Source organism: Bos grunniens, chromosome 8 (genome assembly GCF_055505025.1).
Source record: "Bos grunniens cultivar Pamir isolate PY7600 chromosome 8, Bosgru_T2T1.0, whole genome shotgun sequence".
Taxonomy (NCBI): Eukaryota; Metazoa; Chordata; class Mammalia; order Artiodactyla; family Bovidae; genus Bos; species Bos grunniens.
The window spans coordinates 52876463-52893888 of NC_141172.1; the positions used below are offsets into that span (position 1 = coordinate 52876463).

The window sequence follows — 17426 nt, forward strand, 5'->3', positions numbered from 1 at the left end:
GGGAAACCTATTGGAAGGGTTGGGTGGCACAGAAACTAAGGAAAGAGACTGTGAAGTAAGAGATATTGTAGAAGGGAAGGTGGGGTCAATCGGGAGATTGGGGTTGACATATATATATATATATATATATATATACACACACATACTACCATGTGTGAAATGGGTAACTAATGACCAGGGAGCTCAGCTTGGTGCTCTGCGGTAACCTAGAGGGCATGAGATGGGGGGCAGTGAGGAGAAGATCCAAGAATGATGGGATATATGTATACATATAGCTGAGTTACTTCGTTGTACAGCAGAAACCAACACAACATTGTAAAGAAAGTATCCCCCTCCACTCTCCCCCAAAGAGACATGGTTTAAGATATAACTTGGCTTGGAGGTCACAGAGGTAAGGATTGAAAAGTAGTCCCTGGGCTTGTCAATGAAAAAAATCATTGGGGACTTCAAGGAGAGCAGTTTCATGAGTAGTGGGGCAGAAACCAGATTGCAGTGGGCAGAAGTGAAGATGGGAGGGGAACAACGGGGGGCAAGTGAAGAAATCCAGTGGCAAAGGGAAAGAGGAGAGGGGTGGATAGAAGGATATGAGAACAGGCTGGAGAAAAGTGTTCCCTTGTGGCTTTTTAGCTCTGGATGGGTGGGGCTAACAGAGCAAGAGAGTATTAAGATGTAGGAAGAGGGGCTCACTCCGGAACCCAAGGAGGTTGCTATCTTCAGCTCCCACCAGCTGGGTGTCCCCTTTCTCTAGCATTCCATGTAGGCTGTGGAGGTTCCCCCTGGACTCTTTGGATCAGCCCTTCTTGATCCATTCATTCTTTTCTTACTTCTCAGCACATCTGGGTCATACATTATGTGAAGACAAATAAATCATTACTGATGGTCAATTTTCTTGAAAAATCCCCCAGGAGTGTAGCATTTTGGAGAACTACATATTGTTTCACAAAAAGCCAAAGAAGCCCATTTTTGCCTCTACCATTGAGAGAGATTGCTATTTCTTGGGGAACCTGATGAAGAAGGTGACTCACACTTAGGAATAATCTTGCTTGAAAAGTGCAAAAGGTGAGCGACTTTGGCTATGAGAGGGCTCCGAGGTCTGAGTCTTCCTGAGAGATGGCAGTTCCACAGCTCCCATTTCCCTCTGACCCTGGGCTATGAGCTCATCAAGTGAGATGTAATTAAAATCACTGACATGGTTTAAATGGTAATTCTGTTCTCTCTCTTTCATTCAGAGCAAGTTTAATGGAATTTGTATAAAATATATGGGTGAAATATCCATACAATGGAGCTTGGCTATATCCTCACAGTTCTCCTTCCCTTTTGCATTTTCTGCATCTGACCTCACCAGCCGTTCAGACTTAACCACACAGAATCAATCCACCCAGGTGGTCCACTGAGCATGTCTTCCCCCTTCTCATCTGGTCATTATTGTCAGCTTGCTCTCCACCACTGCCTCCTGCTGCTGCTGCTGCTAAGTCACATCAGTCGTGTCCGACTCTGTGCGACCCCGTAGACGGCAGCCCAGCTGTTAGTTCTAGGGAAGTTGGTTCATTTTGAGCAAGTAACTGTTAGCTCCATGGACAGTTTGGAAGTGACTTGGGAGCCTGAATGGGCCTGCCCTGGGTTAATTATACCAATGAGGTTTCAAGGAGAAGGGAGGAGCAGTTGGTCTGCAGAGACCCAGCAGTTCTGAGACACATGCTCTTAGCTCCACAGGTAACTCCATATGCAGTCTTACTTTTTGGTTCTCTCTTGACTCCATTCAGGTTTCTGCTCTTTTTTTCATTTGGGGAGAAAAATGAAAAGTACCAGCCCAGGGGTAGCCCCCAAATGCCTCCTACTTCTGAGCCCTACGTATGCTTATATATCCATTTGCTCGGTTGCCCAGGCATTCGTGATAACAAGTTGAGTGGTTTCTTCTCTAGGCCATCTTTCCTGGCATCCTTCCTTGGTGACATGTTGGAGGAGGTCACTGAGGGGATGTGACCACCAGCTGACCAGAGAGCTTGACCTGGGCGATCAAGGACTCCTTACCCCCTCCCCTGACCTTGGATTATACATACTGCCTACCACTGCTACAGTGGGAGTGGGAACCATTTTGAAGGATGCAGCCATTTGTTTTTAATTAATTAATTAAGGTGGCTGTGTTGGGTCTTACTTGTGGCACATGGGCTTTAGCTGCCTGTGGTATGTGGGATTTTACTTTCCTGACCAGGGAGCAAGCTGTGTCCCCTGAAATGGAAGGTGGAATCTCAACCAGTGGACCACCGGGGAAGTTCCAAGAACACTGCCTTGAGACAGCACTGTGTTACTGAGGCCATCTGGACAGCAAACGTGACTGAACCCTGGTAAAGTCTGTATGTAAACTCAAAATTCTGGCAGGTGGGTGGTGAGATCTATTTGTCTTTTGGCTGACAAAAACAAGTCTTGTTGACTGAATCTGGATCCCCTGCATTGTAGGCAGATTCTTGAAAATTCTCAATCGGTTTCAGTGAGGGAACACTTGGTAACAAGTGCTGTCTTTCCAGGGCTTCCCAGGTGGTGCAGTGTAAAGAATCTGCCTGCCGATGCAGGAGACACAAGAAATGTGAATTTGATCCTTGGGTTGGAAGATTCCAAGAGATGCGGGTTCAGTCCCTGGGAAGATCCCCTGGAATAGGAAATGGCAACTCCAGTATTCTTGCCTGGAAAATTCCCTGGACAGAGGCGCCTGGTGGGCTGCAGTCACCAAGAGTCAGACACAACTGAGCACTCATATACTTTGTCTTTCTAAAGGAGTCGCTCCTTTACTGACATTGCTCCTCATGCAAAATTTATAAGGTTTGCCTATATGTATATGCAAAATAATATTGTGTATATTTTGAGAAATAAATTGACAAGCCTCTTTTTATCTTTCACACACCTTAAAGATTTTATAGAGGAAGTAAAAGTGTCCAAATTTGTGAGAAATTGGAATAATCAAGAGTTACCTATATGGAATGCTGCTAATGATGGCAATTCACACTAGAGTACTTTTCATCTGAGACACTTAGGGTCTGTTAACAGATTAAAAGTACTAAAAGACACTGATGTAGAGAATTTTTATTATCTTGTGCTCTGAAAACTTGGATTTTCATTGGTTTGAATGGGCCTGAAAATACATTTTTATTACTAGAGGCATAGAAGCCTCTAGCAGTGTTCTTAATAAAGCAAGGAGAGTTATAAGCAATCATCTGATGGCGGGTAAATGTACCATACTCCATTTTAAGAAAAATACAATATAAAAGTCTCAACATGGAAGAGAATCTTTATATGATCTTTTAAAAAAAAACTTCAAGAAAAATAAAGAGATGACACTATATTAAATTTAAAGCCAGTGACTTATAAGCAAGCAAAGCAAAGACAGTCTGATTAAAGCTGTTGCATTGTTCCGGTATTTTTTTATGTCTCACCCATTTCTGTGACCTTTTTAGAACTGAAGCTTTTAGGACACAGAGAACAACTTCATCTTGATGTAGGACTGAGCAAATGCACAGAGAGGTTCTCAATAAATAGGCATTAAATTCTAAGTCCAGAAGGGGCTTTGAGAGGCCTGCTCTTTACTCCTTGATAGAACTTTTTAACCAGCCCAGAAAAGTAGATTTTTTTTCTTTAAACCTCAGAATTCAGAGATTCCACAGTGAGAACTTCTCACATTTTCCTTGTGGTCTGCTGTGGCCATCTATGGAACTGTGTGACCTCTGCGTGGGGACCCTGACTGCCCCACTGATCCACAATCTGAATTGCTGTGCTCAGGGACCTACGTCTTTGGGGCTATGTCTTTTGGGGCTACGTCTTTTGGACCTACGTCTCTTGGTTCAAGTGAGGCTTGGTCACTTTCTTTTATGGAATCTTGGGTGCTTGACTCTCTGACTCTCAGTTTCACTTGCAGGTTCTGGGAGGATTAAATAAACTTGTGTGATAACCAAGTGACTGAGGAAGAATAGGCACAGAATGAATCTTCACTTCCTTTTAATTGACTGCAGAGAAGAACATAACCCAGGGGATAAGACTCCAGTTTCGCGCCTCTCAAACTTTAACATGGGTATGCCTCTCCCGTGGATCTTGTTAAATGAAGGTTCTTATGCAGTAGTTCTGGAGTGGGGACTGGATTCTGTATTTCTAACAAGCTCCTAGGTGATGGTGACACTGCTGGCTTTCTCCACCTCTGTGTGATCTTAGGCATATTATTGAACCTCTCTGGGCCTGTTTCTCCATCAGAGGCATGAGGATACTCAGAATCCCTCTTTTAGGAGCTGTGATGGGGGTTCAGCGACATATAGATGGACGCACGGACATATGGTGGACACCCAGTGTGTGCTACCCTAGCTCGTACATGTATTAGGAGATAGGTATTGTTAGAAAGATAAGCTGTCAACAGGACTGAAAAGTCACTAAAACAAAAGCTTCTACAAAAATGTCAGCTTCCTTCCCTCCTGCATCTTGGACACACAAGAAATGGGTGGAGTAAAATCTCCACGAGGGGCCTGTTGCCTCCTCCAGGAAACAGGGCCAAGGGACTGCTTCAAGGGTCAGTATGTTGGTCCCTGTCACTCCAGTCCTTTCTTTGATTTCTTCCCCTTACCCTCTGTGGGTGGATTCACCTCTTATTGCAAGAAGAGAGAGATGGGAACATGCATGAAAACAAATCTATGCATACTTGGAAACTTCACCACTTTTTAAATCGAAAAACTCCCGACCAAGAGGAAAGAGCCTATTCAGGATGGACTTTAATTGGCCATTAATGCGCTTATCGGGTGGTGGAAATCCCTTGGCCTTTGGCTTCGGACCATGCCGGGCACCCATGGCAGGCATTAATAGCCCATTAATGCACACCCTGTCACTGCTTTATTTCCTAATTAATACTGCCTGCTTTAGGGATAGGGGAACACAGCTACAAAATTGTTTTATCTATTCCTTCAACAGAGAGAAAAAAATGTTATCAACACCTCATGCCTTGTCACATCAGTGGCTGAACTAGAAAATCAGAAGGATCAGCATAGGTTTTGTTTTCTTGGTCCTTACCTCAGGGAGGAGAAAGGTCAGTCTCAAACCCAACCCTGAACTTAGGTCCGGAAGCCCTCAGGTTGCTTATAGTATCTCAGAAATATGGAAAGTAGAAAGGAATGATAAAGTGTAGGGCTCGTTAGCCTCATTTTCCTGTGACACTTGAAGAGAGGGAGGGAGGAGAAGGATGACCATGGGCAGTTGGGCAGGTTGTGCACTATACAACACCATAAATGTAGAATGTTCACATATATTATTATGACAACTTCCTGACAGAGGGAAATAGTGTCTTGAGGAAGTATCTTTTTCTGTTTCTCATAGATAGAGAAGTGCTTCTCAGTGGGAGTGATTTTTGTCTCTAAGAGGATATTTGGCAACGTCTGGAGACATTTCTGGTGGTCATAAGTGACTGATGTCTTACTGGCATCTAGTGGATAGAGGACAGGGATGCTACTAAGCATCCTTCAGTGCCCATGGCAGAACTGCATGACAAAGAATGACCTAGCTCAAAATGTCACTAGAGCCAGGGCTAAGAAACCCTGGTCTGGAGGATGAAGGTGAACCTCCCTGACTCCGGCATTTTTTCTTTGCTTACCATGGAGAAATGACTACAGCAGAGGGAATGAGCCAATTCTGATTCTGCCTCCAACATGCTCCAGCAGCTTATATGTAGTACACCACTTACGCACATGGCCAACATGCCTGGAGGAGCCCGGGGATATCGGATGGCAAAGCTGTGGATCAGGGTGACAGCCATCATGGGAAAAGTCTTCCTGCCTCCACGCCCTCAGTTCACCAGGCCCAGGTATCTCTTCCTTCTGTCCAGGGGTCTCTGGGATGAACCAGCTTTCCTTGTCTCTCCAAAGCTCCCCAAGTAAGTCTTGAGTCCTTGTCTCTCAAGAGTGGGGCACAGTATCCTCAGATTTACCTTCCATACGGGACAGTGGAGCCTAGTGGGCTTCCGTCTATGGAGTCTCACAGAGTCAGACACAACTGAAGCGACTTAGCAGCAGCAGCAGCAGCAGCAGCAGCAGCTGCCTCCAAAACCAGTTTTGGAAGGATGGTCCTTCCAAAGTGGATGATCAATTGGGGAACATAGGCAGAAAATTTGGACAAAACAGAGCATTCCTATACTGGTGACTGGGTTCAAATTCCAGCTTTTCCACATGCCAGATGGATCCTTAGGCTTTCACTGAACCTCTTTGTGCCTCAGTTTTTTTATCTGTAAAATGGGGATGAAAATGACAGTGCTATGGCCCCTCACAGGGCTATGGTGAGGATCGAGTTAGTGTTTGGCAACTATTTGCATGTGGTAAAATCCATGTATTTGGTAGATATTCTGGCCTCTTTCTATATCCATTTTTTAAGTATCTGTATTAGTTTGCTAGGGCTGCCATAACAAAATACCACAGTCTGGGGAGTTTAAAAAACAGAAATGTATTTTCTAACAGTTCTGGAGGCTGGAAATCCAAGGTCAAAGTGTCAGCAGCATTGGTTTCCTAAGGCCTGTGAGGGACCAGGCTTCTCTCCTTTGCTGGCTGAGGGCTGCATTCTCCTCCTGTTCTCACATGGCCTTTAGACTCTGGGCAGGCCTGGGGGTCTCTGGATGTCCTAATCTCCATTTCTTACAAGGACATCAGTCAGATTGGATTGGGACCCATATTAATTACCCCTTTGAAGGCCTTATCTTCCAGTATAGTCATATTCTGAGGTACTGTAGTTTAGGGCTTCATCATATGAATTTGAGGGGACACAAATCAGTCCATAATAAGGTCCTGAAAAGGACCTTGTAAAAAGACCAACATGATTCTGAATGTTTAACTGTGATACTGAGTGAAAAGAAAGCCAGGAAGGGCCTTGGGGCCATTATGCTAAGCAAAATTAGTTAGACAAAGACAAATACCCTATGATCTTACATATATGTAGAATCATGAGAGCTGAGCTCATAGAAACAGAGACCAGATTGGTGGGTGTTGGGAGGGGTGAAGGCGGTCACAAGGTACAAACCTGCAGTTATAATGTGAATATGTACTGGGCATTTAAAATACAATGACTACAGTTAATAATACTGTTTTTTAGTTTGAAATTTGCTAAGAGAGTACATCTTAGAAGTTCTCAACATAAGAAAAAAATTTTAACTCTGTGAGGTGGTACATGTTAACTAAACACATTGTAGTAATTATTTTGCAATTTGTAACATGTAAGTTACTATGTTGTATACCTAAAACTGATTCAATATTATATGATAACCATATCTCAGTAAAATGGGGGTGATCATATATCTCAGATTTTTCTGGAAAATCATGGTTTCAAAAATTATGTCTTCCTGTCCACTTAAGGACATTTGTATTTTTCATAAGTCAACTTCCAAAATTTGGTTCAGAAATCATGGTCATGGTGCCTACCAGGCTAAGATGGCAACTGAGAGGGGTGAGAAAGACATAGCAGGTGACAAGTGGGCAAAGTCAGAAACCTGGAGGAGGAAAGAAAAAAGAAAAAGGCCCAGAAGATCCATAACTTTAGAGCAAATTCCCTAATAATAATAGTTTACTGTGGCAGCAAGGCCTAGCCTCTGGTTTACTGCTAAATCTATTCTCCAAGTAGCACAGCAGTTGGAACACTTAATACAAAATTTCCTAGTTGTAAAATGGAAACATTAATACCTGCTTTTTCCTGTTTGAAGGTTATTTCAAAAAGTAATGTTAATATCAATAAAGCCCTTTATAAATGAACTCAAGAAACTTGGAAAGTATTACTTTTTTTTCCCCAATCACTCTTTATAGCTACTAGGCAGTAATGACTTTGTTTGTACTGAATCCTGAATGTGTCTGCATCCTGGAAATATTGTAGTGATCATCTTCACATCTGCAAAATATTCCTGCACTAGGTAGGTGACTGCTTATGGCTCAGCTCTCGGGCCTCCTCTAGGAGTTACTACCTGTGAGGGCACATTGATACACATGAGGGCATCTACAACAGTCTTTGTGCTGCTGTGCTTAGTCGCTTTCACTTTTCACTTTCATGCATTGGAGAAGGAAATAGCAGCCCACTCCAGTGTTCTTGCCTGGAGAATCCCAGGGACAGCGGAGCGTGGTGGGTTGCCGTCGATGGGGTTGCACAGAGTCGGATACGACTGAAGCGACGCAGCAGCAGCAGCAGCAGCAGCAGCTTAGTCGCTCAGTCGTGTCCGACTCTTTATGACCTCATGGACTGTAGCCCGCCAGGCTCCTCTCTCCATAAGGATTCTCCAGGCAAGAATACTGGAGTGGGTGCCATCCCCTCCTCCAGGGGATCTTCCCAACCTAGGGATCGAACCCAGGTCTCCTGCACTGCAGGCAGATTCTTAACTGTCTGAGCCACCAGGGAAGCCCTTTGGCAAAGGCCTATTTAGGTTACTTCACTGAAGGCCTAAGTCTAATTGGACAGCAGACCCTGAGTAGAAAGAACAATGCACTCGTCATTTGGCAAAAACTCCTCCAAATATAAACAGATACAAGCAAGCAATCTCAGTGTGAAGGGTGATTAGAAAGTGACTTGTATTTTGGACAATAAACTATATTTATGATAGTCTCCAGGTTATTAAGTATCTCTGCTGTCAAGGAAAACTGGGGCTATTAACTTCTTCAGATAGAACCAGAGGGAAGAGCAATCATTTCTTTTATAAGCAGAAGGGAAGGTTCTGCTCAATAAAGATCAATTAAACATCTCTGTTAAAAGACTGCTTGGAGCTGGTGCCAGTAGAAATTCCACTGTATTAACCAGTACTCCCTCCAGCCTTCCCACCTCTGGGGAGAATTTTAAGAGGACACTGGCTATTGTAAGCTCTATAAGGTGACAGGCACTCTCACATCTGTGGCTGAATGATCTCTCATGTGAGTGACTTTTCATGCATTTAGCAGGGGTACTCCCAGAGGATGGCAGGCAAATCAAGCACTCCTCTGAATTCAGATGAGCCCCAGTCATCCTCATGTGAAAAAAGACTATAACAATAGGTACCTTAAAAATGATGTGGCAGTCCAAACTCATAATTCCCAGGGTACAGGAAGAGTTTTGGGGGCCCTCAGGGAATATCCATTAAATAAAGAAAACCCTCCACAATCTCCACCAACATCTCACACTTACCACCTCATTCTTGTCCTTTAAAATACAGCCTGCTTCTTACGCTTTGGCTTAGACTGCATCCTCTCATGTAAATTCCATCATTTCTTGCTTTCTGAGCTCCCATATGGTTTTCTTACACTTCAGTTATAATACCTGCCTGACAGTTAATTTTCCAAACATCTGTCCCTCATCCAAGATGTAAACTTATCTATCTTTTCATCCCTGATCACTAATTGACCCCCCAATATGCGGTTTAATGCTTTGCATATGGCAGGCATGTTGAAATAAGCCTGCAAGTTGGTCTTGGATAAACATTATTGCATTCAGTATCTTGATACTCATAGTCCTCAAAGGTGAGCTGTATGCACTGGCCTGAGCCACATGAGAATTCAGACAGAATGAATGAATATGGATCTAGAGGGACACATCTATCTACATTTAAACCCAGAAGTTATTGGACTTATTGGGTTCATAAAAAACTTTGTCTGGGTTTTCCCATAACATGTTATGGAAAAGCCTGAATGAACTTGTTGGCCAATCCAATAAACATCCCCAGCAGTAATTCCGACATCAAAGTCTTGGACCTCCCTAGAATAGTTTTCTATTGCTGTGTAACAAATTAGTACAAACTTAGCAGTTTTCCATATATAACCTTATCAACTCATAGTTTCCATAGGTCAGAAGTCCAGACATGATATGACTGAATTCTCTGCCGAGCTGGGAGTCTCACCTGATGATGTCAAGGCCTTGCTCAGGGCTCCAGTTCTAATCTAGTGTTCAATGTCTGCTTCCAAGCTCACACTTCTTGGAAGAACTTATTTCTTTATGGTTGTAGAATGGAGAACCCTTATCTTTTCTGGCTGTCAGTGAGGGTGCTCTCTCAGCTTCTAGAGGTTAACCATTACCCTTGCCCCATGCCCCCTTCCAAAACTACCACCAGCAATGGAGACTCTTCCTTTATGCTGAATCCTCCTCTCACAGTAATTCTCTCTGACTTCTCTACTTCAGAATTCTAGACTCAGGCTTAAAGGGCTCACTTGATTTGATCAGGGCCATCAGGGTGATTTTGATCAACTAATTTGGGATCTTAATTTCCATCTGCAAAGTCCCTGCGAAGTGACACTTAAATGGAGATGCAGATGTAGGGATCGAATTTGTGGGCACAGCGGGGGAAGGAGAGGGTGGGATGAATTGAGAAAGAAGCATTGAGCTACATACACTACCATGTGTAAAATAGATAGCCAGTGGGAAGCTGCTATGTAATACAGGGAGCCTGGCCTGGTGTTCTGTGACAATTTAGGGGTGGGATGGGGAGTGGTGGGAGGGAGGTTCAAGAGGGTGGGGATATATTCAAACATATAGTTATGACTGATTCGTGTTGCTGTAAGGCAGAAACCAACCCAACATTGTAAAGCAATTATCCTCCAATTAAAAAATAAAAAAAAAATTAGGGTAATTGAATCTTTAGAGGAAGATGTGTATTCAGCATGGGATGACCAACCCAGAGGCCATCTTAGAATTCTGCCTTCTGGACACACCAACATGCTGAAGTGAAAGCTTTGCTTTATCTGCATGTATCTGACTTAAGTCTTCCACTGTGTCATAAATTATGCAGACAGAGGAAGTCACAAACCTGCATCTGACATTAAAAGTGTTGCTCCCTGAAGAGGGCAGGAAGACACAACTTTGACTTTATCCCTTGATGAGAGCCATGTTTCATGGAGTTGGGGAGATTTTCATTGGGTCAATTGCCTGATTGAGACAGTCTTAATGAGCTGACAAACAGCAAGCATTAATGTCTCATTTTTAATGCTATGATGAATGGTCTACGAGAGGGGTCAGCAAACTGTAGCCAGTCACTCGTCTTTGTAACTAAATTATTGGACCACAGTCAGTCCTGTTCGTTCATGAATCCTCTCCGGCTGCTTTTGCCTTGAGTAGTCGTGACGGAGAGCTAATGGCCCACAAAGCCAAAAATGCTCCCCGGCCACGGCCGACTCCCGGTCTAAAACCATTGGCACAATCTTCTGATGATAAGAAACACTTGGATCATTTGTTAAAGCGGTGATTTCCGGGGCCATCTTGGAACCGCTGAAGAAGAATCTCGAGGGTAGAGGCTTTGGGAAGGTAGAGCTAACGAGTTTCGCAGGTGATTCTGATCACCAGGTCTCAGGTGTGCCTGCCTACCAGGCAAGGAAAGAGGCTTTACAGAAGCGGGGCTTGGGCGGAGGCGCGCTGCCTTCGAGAGCGCGGATCCGGCGTTCCACCAGGTAAGTTACTTTTTGGTCTTTTTCCTCCGCTGAGAAATGAGGGTAATGGTGCCTGGTTGGCAGCGTGTGTATATATGTACATTGAGAGCCTAATTCAATGCTCAGTAGTGGTCACCCTCACTTAGAGGAGGGGCACCGTGTAAACCCAGAAGACTGTGGAAACAGCTCCTAAACGAGACAGGCCCAGCAGGGCTTTTCAGTAGTCCACGGGTGTGTAGTCATCTTCCTCAGAAAGAAAAACTCCCTTAAAGGAATCTCCCATTACCTTCACGACAGTGTAAGGTCCTTTAGAACTCAATTGTCCTCAGAATAGAGTATAATGAGAGGTGATCACTGGCTGTTTTAGGATATAGCTGAGTTTGCAAAGGAATGTTATAATTGAAAACTCTGGTACTTAGCAGAACACACACACACAAATATAATTTTTCTCTGTTTCTGAGGTTAGTGTTTTTTAAAAAAATCTTTGCCTGATGAGATCATGCAAATTCAGCTACCCGTGTAGCTGTTGAAAGATGGTTTTTCGATAAACTGCCCAGAAATCCCTGCAAGATACGGGACTCCAATAATAGTTCAGGTTACCAGGGAGTTTCATACTTTGCTAAAAGGGGGAAAAAAATCAATCTTGAATCTTTTAGTCCAGTGACTAAAGAATTGCTCCATTGATTTTGTTCAGCTACTCAGGTGGGTGTGCAATTGATCCTGATTTGATATTTAAAGTTTACTTTTTCTGGGAAGTATTAATTTGAACCTGGTAAGAGGGTAATACTGTAATACTAGATGCTGTTTAAAGCCACTTTGCACAGCTTGTGTAAGCATCCAAGATAGTTTCCATTTAACCTTTTCTTAAATATAGAACTTGAGTTTGTGTGTTTTTCCTCTTTTTAACAGAAGAGGGAGGCAAAGGCTTGGTTAAACAGTGTACCTAAAACCCAGGCTAAAGGGAACTGAATCCATATTTTTAGAGGAACAGGTAAACAAGAAGAGGATGAATTCTACCAGATATGATTTAGGACTTTTTTGTGAAAGAAAGGGGAGAAAAAGCACAATTCGCAAATGAGTGTGCTTTGCTGATTAATTTTGAAACTTTTTAAAAAAGAAAGTACCAGTGGAAACTGAGAAAAACAAACCTTCAGAGGGCAGGGGGAGTTATTCTTCATTTTTACTAAATGCAGTGTTGGGATCATGCTGTGCCCTAAAATACAACTGGATGAACAGGGTAGTTCAAAGTCTGCCCAAATTAACTCCCTAAGCAAATTTCTAGGTCTCCAGGCCACCTGGCTGAGCTCCAGGCTAACGGCTAGTGATGCCATGTGATTTCCTTCTGCTCCTCTCAAGCGGAAAAGCTGGAAGTGCTAACCACCAATAGTTGCATGTACTCTTGCTGGGATGTCCAATTCTGAAAGATTCTCAGGCTAATGTCTCTTGGGCAGATGCCCTCCCCCCACCCCAAACTCCAGAAGAGTTCCTATGGCTCATACCTGGTACCAACCAGCAGCCAGGGACACTCCCGTGCTCAACGACCCTCGACCCCCCTCTCCCACCCTACAGTCCCTCCTGAAAACCTGCTGCTAATAGAGAATTCAGAGGAGCTTTTCCTGCTGGGGTGGCCGTCTTGGTTAGAGGCTGCCTCTATCTTCTGTGGGTTCTGCCTCCTGTGGTTTCCAAGGGGGCAGAAGGGAGATGCAGGGCCTTATTTGATGCGAGATATGAATATGTGGACTAGGTTCACTTCCGAGATTCATTTTTTCCCCTGATAAATATGAGTGATTTTTTTTTTTTTTTTTGCTTGTTTTGCTGTGTTTTCTGTGTGGGTGGTATCATGGAAATACTTGGGGATGGTGATCACTGGAGTCAGCTGAACTGAGTTTAGTTTGCTGTCACTTAGCAGTGTGACCTTGGACAAGATTCTTAACCTTCCTGGTCTCCATTGGTAGAATGGAATTATCCCCTTCTCATTTACCTCTGAGATTGTCATGAAGAGCCAGTGAAATATGTATATGAAAGTGCTTTTGGAATGGCAAGGTACTCTGTATACAGTCTGTGTGGCAGGTAACATCCCAGTTTGAATTTAAATGAGATTCAGAACTATGATTAACAAAGTAAGCAGAGACAGGAAGGGCTGAGGCAAGCAGGTGGCTAGAGTGCTCAGTTAAGGAGGCACTCCCTCACGGGGAATTTAATATGTGGGCTCTGAACCAGCAAGATGCTGAGAGTCAGTGTCTCCTTAAGTTTTGCACCCTAGTCACCTCGCTTCCCTCACCCAAATCCCCCATCCTGAGTGAAGGTAAAATATCTACCTATTACAATTATAAGTGTAATACACTCTCATTATAACTGGTGGACTTCTGTTATAACAAAGCCCACCAGTACCTAATTAAACTTGGCAGAGGTTAATGCTGGGACAACTTCTGGGATGTTCTTCCTTGAAATTTTTCAGACTGCTACAACCTTAAACTAGGCTTTTGTTGTCACCTCATGGGCAGCACAGAAATATGGGAAAGAAACACCAATCTGATCTCAAAACCTCATGCGTGTTTTAGACCTTTGCCATGGCTGTATTTGCAGACTCTGTGGAGGTCACATAGAATATGACACGTTAAAACATTCTTGAGCCCTACTTCACCTAGCTTTCTCTCCCATAAACCAAATCTTTAGTCACTGCTCCAGGATCTCCATCTCCCCACTGCTTCTAAAAACCCTAGGTACTTCTTTTCTTCCATCTTCTGGTTGGCTGCCTGCTTGCCTTCATTCACTACTTCCTCTTTTGTCTCTTCTTATGAAGATGAATATGGCCATTTGAAGACTCTTAACACTTGGATCTCTCTTACTGTTTCCCAGATCAGTTTCATAAAGGCTCTGAGTGTTCAGAGAATGGGGGTGAGGGAGAAAGATTTTCAATAGTTCCATGGGTTTTGTTCCTGACATATAATATCAATATGTACACCTCCCCTGCCTTCCCCACACATTTTGGAAATTTGATCACACTGTCCCTAATGTTTTCTGACTGGCTTGTTTCACTTAAAGATGCATCACAGAGGGACTTCTTGGTGGTCCAGTAGATAAGACTCTGTGCTCCCAATGTAGGGGACCTGGGTTTGATCCCTGGTCAGGGAACTAGAACTTGCATGCCACAACTAAGACCCAGAGCTGCCAAATAAATAAATATTTTTTTTAAAAAAGGATACATTGCAGAGATCTCCAGCAGTACTTACAAGTTGACATCATTTTTGTTTCAACAGCTGCCTATATTCTACCTTGTCCATGTGTCATAATTTAACCCTTTCTGTACTATACTAGGAGATGTGTGTTTCTCCTTTTTCACTTTTGCAAATAATCCGCAGTGAAAATCCTTTTACACCTTTTACTTCCTTGTGCACTTACAGGTTTAATTTGCTGGGTCAAACAGAATGTGCATTTTGACAGCAGATTATGGAAAGGGTGATTGTGAGCACATCTTAGACTCTGTCCCTGGTGTATTTCTTCCTGATTAGCCTCAACTAGATTCACATTCACATACAGTTTTCATTTATAGCTTAGGGGCTGTAAGTAAAAACTGAAAGAGTTGTTTTCCTAAAAAACTTTCAGTAAAATATTGTGTGTGGTGCTAAGATGACTGCTCTGGGAATAGCAACTGGAAGGAAGAATGAGATATTCCCCATCTACCTGGTGACTCAGATGGTAAAGAATCTGCCTACAGTGCAGGAGACCCAGGTTTGATTTCTGGGTAGGGAAAACCCCTGGAGACAGAAATGGCAACCCACTCCAGTATTCTTGCCTAGAGAATCCTATGGACAAAGGAGCCTGGCGGGCTACAGTCCATGGGGTTGCAAAGAGTCAGCCACGACTGAGCAACTAATATATACTCTGTATAAAACATCCTGCAGTTTTGGCCTGGCTGGAGTTAGAGGCCGTGGGGTGCTTGAAGGCTCAAGAGAGGAAGTCGTGCAAACGCAGCGTCGCCCAGTGGCCGGCTGGAGAAGAGGACGGCTTTGTTTGCAGGTGCAGACCCCAAATCCTTGAGATCGCCTAGAAATGCTTAGGGTGTATTTTACTGGAGGCTGATGTCCTGCATCAACAGCAGCGAGACCGGAGCCAGTGACATTTGGGTTATTGTTAAAGTGACTCCATGTGAAGCCATAGACTGGCGCCTGGGGCAGCGTAGGTTACTGTTGCTTTCCAGTGAATTTGCATTTTATGTCTCATGCAGTATCTACTCATATTAGAAAGGGATCGTGGCAATATACCGGGAGCAAGTCATTTCTAGGCAGTGTTTATTTGACTGCAGGGACCTCTGCCATAACTCTGTGGTCCAAAAGTTGGGAACTACTGAGATGAGATATTGAAAAGCTGAGTGCGAATGAAATCATTAACTCAATGTCAAGGGGAGTGTGTTCTTTAAAGGAATCCTGGGGTGAATTCTCACCATACTGAAGGAACACCCTGTTACTCCAACTAAAGATGCTAAAATGACTCCCTGATATAATAAATCAACTTCTCCAGGCAGCTTGTTTCCCCTTCATAACGAGTAGCCACCCTATAATGATACCTGTTTCCTGTGGCTCTGATCAGGGCAGGTGCTGTCACCTCAATCAGCAAACAGAAGGCTTATTTTTGTTCCTAAATCATTTCTTCTGCTTTTGTACCTCCCTGAGATGCCTGTTTAGCCATCTAAAACCTACCATCTTTCCTGTCCTTAACACCCACTCTCTAAGTCTTCTCAGCCAAACCGGGCCTGAAGTGACTTTGGAAGCTTTTACACTTGGTGTCAGATATTTGATGTGGTCTGTTTCGAGTCTGTCATGCATCTTCTCAGATAGACTATGAATTCTGACTTCTGTGGTGCTTCATGTCTTCATAGCTCCTTGAAGGGAGATGCTAGACACAAAATAGTGTAATATTTCAGTGACTTGCTGCATGATGAAAAAAAAGGAAAGCCTTTTTGTAAACATAGATCTTCATATATTAGATGTGCTTCATGTAGATATAAAGAACTTCATTCATTTACCCATTCACTTAGTCACGCATATGTATGCATACACCCACATGCGTGCACATGTGTACATACACACACACACGCTCATACAGGCTGGTCACAGGTGTAGGTGCACAACCTTTTTTTAAAAAACGGAGATGTGTTTTTGTACAAAGTATGCCCACCAGCATGGAAAATGAGCTTGTGGCTTATAAAAATGAAGTCTGAGAATCCTGACCCCGTGGGTCACGTGTCCTGCTTCCCTGGGCCTGGCGCACTGCTCAGGAAACACTGTTGGTGAGTCGTGGTCACATATCTATTGGGTTCAGCTCTGCTGCTTCTTGGTCTGCTTTGTGTCGACTTCTTCTCTGTGAACAATGTGTTGCTGGTCTCTGGGTGAAGAGAAGTTAAGGCACACAGGCCAATGACCAACCACTAACTGGTGAGTTCAGGGGATCTAGTATCTTGGGAGGATTTATACCAATTAATTAACTGCCTGAATACCAAGTTCCTTCCTATTAGCTTTGTAATAAGCAGAGCCTAGGTCTCACATTTATCCCAAGAAGACAGCTTTATCCAAATCATCTATATTTTAACAGGCAGTACCAAACTTCAGGCCCCAGAAACACATTTTAAATAATTCTTGCCATGCCATATATTTTAAGTATCATTAAAAAGCCATTTTCTTACTTTAAAAAAAGTGTGCAGTAGATTTTGTGAAACCTATAACAAGTCTATAAAAAATTGATAATTTTTCCACAGGGATATATTCAGATGATTTTTATTCTGCTTGCTAAATGAAAAAAATCTAGTGTGCATGGGTCCTTTATCTTATTTCTACCCCCTGAGTATAATCACCATGTTCCCAAACAAAGAGAAATGGGTTACATGGTTTGAGCAGCCAAATCCCTTCCTGTGGTGGGCAAAGGAGTTGGTGTAGTTCTGAACTAGGAAGCTTGGATTTCCCTTTCAAATGCCTCACTTTCTTATTCACTGCCTTTCAGTCAGCTCCATGTAAAATGGAGAATATAATATGGGTGTTGAGATGAATTTTGGCTGCT

At 43.3% G+C, this 17426-nt stretch overlaps 1 protein-coding gene across 30 annotated transcripts in view; it reads left to right on the top strand.

Moving 5' to 3' along the window:
- Positions 1-374: 374 nt before the first annotated feature.
- The window catches only part of LOC147367073 (GTP-binding nuclear protein Ran-like), a 462878-nt gene continuing 445826 nt past the window's right edge, over positions 375-17426 (top strand). For 5 of the 30 annotated variants that reach the window (XM_086415636.1, XM_086415643.1, XM_086415635.1 and 2 more), the window contains exons 1-2: positions 11228-11393; positions 15278-15392. The gene's annotated coding sequence lies outside the window, so the exon portion shown is untranslated. Of the gene's footprint in view, positions 2380-3907; positions 4061-11024; positions 11394-15277; positions 15393-17426 lie in introns of those variants that run through there. The other 25 variants (XR_015169797.1, XR_015169796.1, XR_015169794.1 and 22 more) reach the window with 19 other exon arrangements.